This window comes from Herpailurus yagouaroundi, unplaced genomic scaffold (assembly GCF_014898765.1).
Source record: "Herpailurus yagouaroundi ecotype Mexico unplaced genomic scaffold, PumYag 164, whole genome shotgun sequence".
In the NCBI taxonomy this organism is placed as follows: domain Eukaryota; kingdom Metazoa; phylum Chordata; class Mammalia; order Carnivora; family Felidae; genus Herpailurus; species Herpailurus yagouaroundi.
This window is the reverse complement of record NW_024412405.1, coordinates 5,558,864-5,567,351: the sequence shown is the minus strand read 5'-3', so window position 1 is coordinate 5,567,351 and position 8,488 is coordinate 5,558,864. Positions and strand designations below refer to the sequence as shown.

At 44.0% G+C, this 8,488-nt stretch overlaps 1 pseudogene; it reads left to right on the top strand.

The window, feature by feature from the left end:
• The first annotated feature begins 881 nt into the window (after nt 1–881).
• On the top strand, nt 882–3,713 carry LOC121037647 (60S ribosomal protein L29-like; annotated as a pseudogene).
• The last annotated feature ends 4,775 nt before the right edge of the window (nt 3,714–8,488 follow it).

The window sequence follows — 8,488 nt, the reverse complement described above, 5'->3', positions numbered from 1 at the left end:
ATTTTATCGGTCGGTATGCAAAACATGCATACGGGCTAGAGATTGGCCCTGTTTGTAGTTTAAGAATATTTACCTCCAGGCACCTGGGTAGCTCAGTCGGTTAAGCATCTGACTCTTGACTTCAGCTCAGGTCCTGATCTCGTAGTTCATGGGTTCGAGCCCCGCGTCGGGCTCTGTGTTGACAGCCCAGAGCCTGCTTCAGATTCTGTCTGTCTGTCTGTCTCTCTCTCTCTGTCCCTCCCCTGCTTGTGTTCTGTCTCTCTCTCTCAAACATAACAAAAATAAACATTAAAAAATAAGCAAAATAAAAAATAAAAGAATATTTACCTCCCAAGAGAATTCTCAGGAGAGGTAACCTGTTAAAACCATTTTCAGGGCTAGTGATTAAACCATGAGGTTCTGGGGGAAAGGTTGTCTTATGCAAATGCCTTGATGTGGTCCAGGTCTTTACGGTGGGGAAGAGAGAAAGACTTGCAGAGAATAAAAGGGGGGCCGTTCCGGAGTCCAGCCAGCTCGTCTCCCGTGAGCCTTGTTCTGCCTCCAGGAAAACCTCTAACATCTGTTACACGCATCACTTACATTGCCACAGAGCCCCGGTACCGCTCTCGCATACACGCGACCACGGGAAACTGGCTCTATTAATTAGAGTGCTTGCCCATTGGAACTATTTGCTCCCATTCATAATTCATCGACATCCTTGCTAAATAAATATTGGGGCATTCACTCATCCCAAGCAATTATCTAAAAGAAGCTACATCCATCATAAGGGTTCATAAACTGGGAGACCAGAGTATGAAACATTCTGATTAAAGGAAGCCTACTTTGAATGGCAGGTGTGCCCATTCTCATCCATATGCGTTAAGTACTTACCAATACAGGAAATGAGGTGCCAGCTGGGACGACACATTGGGACACAGCAGCAGGCCCTCCCTGGCGGAACGCAGCTGGCACAGTGGTACATTCAGAAGCTCCTGTCACCTGTGATCAGTGAACAGCAGAGGTTCTGGGTGTCCGCACTGAGGCTCTTTCATTCTTCCCCTTGCGCCTTGGGGGAGAACAAGCCTGGGGTCCTGGCAGCGTGCCTGGGCGACTCCGCCCTCTTGTCTTTGTCAGAGATGGATACCAGGGTTCCACGAACCGCTCCCACGACTTGGGCACCCAGCAGCCACGCTGGCCCGCTCTCAACACTCACTGAAAGTCAGGCAAGGTTGAAAATCAGGCTCAGCATATATTCCAGGATATCAGAGATCAGAGGGTCTGCACGGGAGATTTCTGCCTCCTTCCAGCTCTCAGAGCCTTGAAGGAAACCTTTGCACCAGCCTGGCCCTCTTCCTTCTTTCTGCTCTGAATGGCATGTTGTTAGGGCTTCTTCTAGGGCTTGAGTTGGCCCCTGAGCTACATCAGTTATGCATGGAAACAGGCAGTTTCTCGCCCTTCTTTTGCTCTTGAAGGGTTACAGCAGCCTTCCACGTGAGGTCCGTGCCTTCTTGGGTATTGTAACAAGACCCTCCTGTCAACTTGATGTAGAGGCTCGGGCAGCTGTCCAAATGGCTTCTCTGTACAATCTCCTTCCTGCTTTTATCCCTATGAAAATGGCCTCCTTATCATTATCCTCGAAAATATTATTGATTATGGTACAGGTCTATGCACAAATATCCATGCCACGGTCGGTCCTGGAAACTGTTTTAGAAACCTCAGCTTCCCGCCGAACTGTTGCCTTCTCTGGTTCCACCATTTACTAACGGATTGATACAACCTCCGTAATTAAGTCCTGATGTTCCGGAACACATCGCTCCTCCCCACTGCCTGATATTGTACCGTACACTGAGGGGGCTGGGGAGGGATGAGGAATGAAACAGTCCATATTCTTAAACATCAAATAAAAAACTCAAGTTTGTTTCTAACATTTCACAGGACCCTCTCACTAAAAGCAAGTTACTTTCCGTTTCCCGGTTTGAGCAAAGTGGTTTTGAGCCTCTGGGGCCAGCTCTTGGGGAGGCGTGGGACGATCGCCGCTTGAGAAGTTCTTGACAATGAATGTTGATAATGAGGGTTTGAAAAGTCAGCACAGTTCTAACGAACTTGTGTGAAGGGTTTTTCAGAATAGAGGCTGACACGCAGGCACCAGGTGCCGGCCATTACTAGTCTGTTACTGGCTCCATATTGGAAGGCCCGCGTCGTTTGGCTTCCCACCTTGAACAGCAAAATAATACGGTCTGCCGGCCGCCTGCTTGTCACGATGGATGGTGGAACACTTGCTTGGCCCTTGGAAATTTTGTATAAGATTCATTCTGAGGATTGAGCGGCTTTATGTGTTTTATTTGTTTAAAAGGACACAGAATTGGAACATCGCTTCTGGGAGTGTGCTTACCAGTCGAGCACAGCAGCAAATTGTCAGTCACAATTAACGTCAGTGAAGGAACGGTTACTGAATCTTTTCTGATGCGCTGTGTCGCGTGACACAGCAGCGTCTCACGGCTAAATGACAAAACGGCAGGTCGCTGTGGTAAAGTGAAGGGTGCGCTGTTACTCTCCATTCTGAGAGCGCTATCGCCTCCTCAGGAGGCTTTTTTCTGGAGAAAATAACAAGTCCAGCCCGTGTGAGGGTCTCTGTCCGTCTTCAGAATTTCCAACAGCCTCTTCCAAAGAAAGAAATATAGCATTCATATCAGCAATGGTTTCTTTTTTTGCGAAATGTGTATTTTTGAGAAAGGGCGTCTTTCAGATTCCAGAAGATGGTCTACTGCTTTGTGATGAGTCATCGTGAGGTGTCAATTGCCTGCATAGCACGATTCAAAGTAATGTCAACAAAATAAAATTATTATAATGATAACACCTTGAACTCATATAACATTTATTATGAAGAGTATAGAGACGGTCATATAATCACATTTACTTGTAAAGCCTCTGAAAGTCAGCGGGATGCTATATTCCAAAAGACGGTAATACAAAGAAACGCTCTGTAATTCTAAAGTTGGCAATAAGTTGAAGGCAGACTCATACTTCCTATCTCCTACGAAATGACTCTCCGTCAATAGTTGTTTACAAAATACTGATGTGGAAAAAAATGATGAGTTTTTCTCATTGTTCCTTCCTCCTCTTTCTTTCCTTCATTCTTTCTCTGCCTTCCGTGAACATCTGCTGCAGTTATTTATTCATTCAACAAGTATTTATTGAACACCTACTGCATGCCCTACATTGTACCAGGTCCTGGGGAAAATTTCCTCTTTCTCTTCTGGTCCCAGACACGTCGGGAGCCACCAGCTTCGGTGCCGACACAATCAAGTCCAAGAACCACACCGCGTGCAACTAGTCATGAAAATGGCACAGAAATGGCACCCAGAAACCTCATCACAAAGATAATAAATCTCCAGAGAGGGTGAACTCCACGTTCCTGAGGAACATGTGCTTTACCAAGAATGCAAGAAGGGCCCAAACAAGATGTAGGCAGGCACAGCCCAGGCCATCAGGACCATCTTCAAGCCCAACAAGATCAAGCCCAAGATCCCAAAGGGTGGCAGCCGAGAGCTTAATCGACTTGCCTACATGACTCATCCCAAGCTCAGGAAACGTGCCCATGCCCGTCTTGCCAAGGGTCTGGGCTCTGTTGGCCAGAGGCCAAGGCCAAGTCTCAAACCACGTCCCAGGCTGTAGCTCCAGCTCCAGCTCAGGCTGCCAGAGATGCCCAGGGCCCTACGAAGGCTCCGGTGTAGAAACTTAAGTAGGCTGATATGAGGACAGAAGTACTGGTGTGACCCTGAGATCTGTCAAAGAAGACAAAATAGAGGAAAAAATTTCTACATCAATGAGGTGGTATCACAGGGGAGATCTATCTATCTATCTATCTATCCATCTATCTCTACGTAGAGAGAATATTAGATGTTAACAATTGCCATTGAAAAAAGAAGCAGCAGGAAAAGGGGTAAGGAGGCCAAGGTGGGAATAATTAATAATGTGATAACTTTAAAATAGGCTATTGGCAGAGGGACCCCTCAGACCATGAAGCCAGGCACGGGGATGGCCACAGGATGAAGACGGCATGTTGGGCAGGTCTTTGCTGTGGAGCAGGCATGGTCCAGGGTGGGAGAGGCATAAGGGAGAATGGCTGGCATGTTAATGGATGAGCATGGCAGACACACACCTTGGATTTGCTCTCTGAAAGCCTATACAACCCCTTCCCCTTCAGCCTTCTTCTGCCGTAATGGCTGGGGAAGTCAAATCCTTACTATTTCTGCCTTCTTGCAATTGGGATACTCACATGGCCCAGTTCTGGCCAGCAGGGGGCAAGCAGAAGTCACTGAAGAAGGCTTCCCTTTCCAAAGAAGAAGACAAATGTGGTTGGAGAACGTCCACCACCCTTCCCCACCTGCCCCCCAGAACATCGGTGTGGTGCCTGGAGGCTCCACAGGGAACTTGCCATCTTGAAGATGAGAAACAGAGGTCCTAGGAGAAGGGAGGGGAGAGATGTCATGTCCCGATGACACTGCGTGCAGCTTCCCACCCTGGACCACAGATTCCATACGTCTATGGGAGAAAAATAACTCCCTATTAGGAAAAAAATAAGGTGTTAATTTCACGGCTATTCATTAGCAATGGCCTGAACAAACCAGGATCTTTTCTACTGCAGTGAAAGCCTTAGCCAGGATCTGAGCAAGAGGGGGTCAGGAGAAGCTAGTCTTCCCAGTGAGGATGACGTGGGAGCTGGGTCCCTGAAATAGAAAAGACTTTTCTACGTGCAGAACCAGGGACCCTGGTGGGTCATGTCTCCATCTGGTGACCGACACCATCCTTGTATCACTCTGACAGGGGAGCACTTCTCAAAGGAAGGTGAGATTTACTGGAGATCCCCAAGAACTTTTGTTTGTGTGGGTTATAAGTATGGACATTTGTGATATTAGACTTTAAACTCATTAATATATTTAGTTATTAATTTTTTAAAGGGGCACCTTAGGTGCTCAGTCAGTTGAGCTGAGCATCTGACTCTTGATTTCGACTCAGGTCATGATCCCATGGTTCATGGGTTCAAGCCCCACATCTGGCTCTGCGCTGGCTCTCCTTTCTCTCTCTCTCCCTCCCCTGCTCACTTGCTCTCTCAAAATAAATAAATAAACTTAAAAATTTTTTTTACAAATAATAATAACAAAACCACTATATGCTCAGGGAAACAACATCTCTGTATGAAAATAACCATATTTTCCAACAAGTGAAAAAGTGAGAAGCATGACATTGGTTTGCGTTTTGCAAATCTCTCTAATGTCTGCCTTAACAGAAGATATCTGCTTTTGCATTCAATCTGTTGTAAGCTATTGTTTTGGCTTAGGTATAGGAGAAAAAAATCTGGCCTCGCACAAATATGAGGGTTGAGAAGAAAGGAGTATTATCTCAACGTTTTCAGGTAACTCTGATGTTCTGCTTTGTTACTTCAGCAAAATTCACGAAGTGGTTGTTTCAGGAAGGTCAGGTGAAACACGGGACCTAAAATCACATCACGAACTTCCCATGTGCTTTTGCTTTAGAAGCACTTCAGTCTAGCTTGTGCTCTGGTTGGCTATTTTACCGGTGCACAATTTGATAAATTATGCAGCTAACATATTCCTATATGATATTTTACAAATCACATTCGTTATTATCATAACTAATCTAATTAGAAAGCCTCTCAAACATTGGAAAACTGTTAAGCTTCACAATGACAAACACCAGTTGTCCAAAAATTCTAATTTTTGCTCCAAACTCAACGTTTGGCAACAAATACCGTTGATTGTTTTAATTCACTTTACTCATTTTGGAGAAAATGCCTGCCAGATACTCATATCTGAATAACCAGTTTCTTTGTCAGTTTTTCTTTCAAGTAAAAATATTGTTCCATGAATCAAAGCTGCCAACTGCTAGTTTAGCTCGCAACTCAAGGAATATTATTACTTTTCCTGCAGACAACCATCCTTCTCTGGTTTTGAAGCAAAGGGCTTTGCGCATACTTCCCATTTCATCACAGAGAATAACAAAAAGTAGTCACCCGAGGGTCAAGTATTAGTAAAAGTAATTTTTTTTACTGTGTAATTAAGAATGTGTTTAAGGGAAATTAGCATTTCTTTTTAAAAATTGCATGCTCATGCTGGTAAAAAATATATTGACTATTAGGCAAACAGCATCTTAGTGTAATGACAAAGGTACATTTCCTTGCAGCTCAAAAAGGTCTCTGGGTTCTGCAGAGACCTGCAGCCATGCTCTGAGAACCACGGCTACAGAGAACTGTGGTTCTCAGATCCGTGTGCATCAGATTGGCCTGCAGCGCTCAGTGAAATGCAGATTTCTGGGCCCTACCACCAGAGATCCTGACCAGGTAGGTCTCCGTGAGCTCAAGAGTCTGTATTTCTGACAACTTTCCAGGTGGCGCTGCTGATCTGGAGAACTCAGTTTGAGAACCAGTGCTGCAGATGAAGGGAAATCCAGTCCTTTAACGTACAACTTCTACAATATTCATCTCTTACTTGGATGTTAAGATCCCTATCCATGCAGTTATAAGCACGTCTTATATCCTTGCACCATTTAGCGTTGCATTTTGTACCAAATTAACATGTCCATAATTTGGGAATCAAAATCGCTTGAGCGATGTTATTGCTATCTCCTTTTCAGACTGCCAACTTGGAAGAGAATAGGATGTTAGAAATATGCCATGGACATGTTATCATAAGCCAAGATCATGTTCAAGAACAACATAGCTTTTGCTCCCTGGGTGCTGCAATGTTTTCTGGAGCCAGAGAGAGTTGACAGCTTGGTTATGTCTATCTGACTCAGAAAAACACTGTCTTTGAGGATCGGCTCTTTGAGTGTAGATCCCAGATTGCACTCGTGGCCTCAGTTTCCGGTGAAACTGAATGCGCTCTTGGTCTTATACAAGGAAATCTTAACTGAAATAAGGAAGGAAGGGCTGCTTACCAAAGTCTCAGAACCGGTCTTCAAGGTTACCATGTCTAAATAACTCTAAGGTCACTTGAAGCTAAAAAAAAAAAAAAAAAAGGTTGATGGATGAGGAATGGTAAGGTAGACAAGTTCTCATTTCAAATATCAAAATAACTCAAAATGTCCACGCTTTAATTACTTTTGTCAAACCACATATTTTAGATTCATTGAGTTCAGGAAAGGATGGTTAAACGTCATGAAAAATTGAAAATGTAGTTTTATTTCTGCAATGATGAAGTGACATTGCATTTCTCAGTACTCCGCTGTTAGCTGGTTCTTCAAAATTTATTGGCATGATATCCCAGTCAGCCTCAACGTCAATCAAACTTATTAAATATTTGTTTTCTGCGAAGGAAAAACAACACGGACGTGAGACATCCTCATAATCGAGTGCATGAATGAATATTGAAAGAAGCAATTTTTAGGTGGCTGGTACCAAATGTGTCACTTTTCATTGCACTTATAAACAATATTCCTTGATCTTTAACACATTTTCTTTTCTCATAGATACCATTTTATATTAGGATAGTGCGAATACATTTTTATGTATTGTGGTTAGGTTTTAAGACATTCATTACACACTTCTGAATTACAGAAGGATTTAAGTATAAAACTTAATAGCATACCATCAAAGAAGGAGAATGAAATGCTGGAAAGAGAAGATGCTAAATCACACATTTTGGCTGTAGTGGCTGAATAATTCTCGGGAAAGAATAATGTCCAAGTTCTTAGGACCAATGAAGGTTTTATTTATCTAAAATTATCACCACCAACATTGACTTTCAGAAAGTCACAGAACTAGAATAGGTCATTCTGGCTACTCTTGCCTATTTTCAAACCAACGAGCTAAAGTACTTTAAATAATCGTGACCCATTACATGGTCACGTCCAATGTCAAGCTCGCCAGTTGGTGGCTAACACAACTCATCCACCTTCAATAGATTTTGGTGTGCTTTGCCTTTCAAGTAAAGTTTTGTGCTAAGACACCAAGGCTCCCTCAGTAGCATAACTGAGGTTTTGCAAGCTGGTAAAATCCTGGCTTTCCCTGAAAGGGGCCTTTTAACATGGAGAAGTAATCAGAATATTGGATCCCTCGGTACTATTCTGATGCAGCATCACCACGTGGGGCTAGCCTGCTGCCTCTGGGATGCCCACACAGTCTCCGTTCATCTGAAAGGTGGCTCATTTAAGGACACGTGGGAGGCTTCTGCTGCCGTTGAAAACCCATATTGAAATAGCCCCAAATAAGTGCTTAATGGCAGCAGCCGTGAACCAGAACGAATGGACCTATCACACCCCGTTATCAACCGCCCCTTCTTCACCAGCTGCTGTTCCATCTGAGGCTTCAGGACTTTGGGCAGGAGGCAGCATGAGGAGGGCACAGAATAATTGCTTGGTGCTATTGGCTTCTCTGGATTAGCTTTGTATTTTTCTATCTTTGGAAGGTTGCTTGTAAAGCATATGGCAAAGGAGAGGGAAAAAATAACGAATGTCTTCAAGAGGCAAATGTTCCAGAACTGTTGAGTGC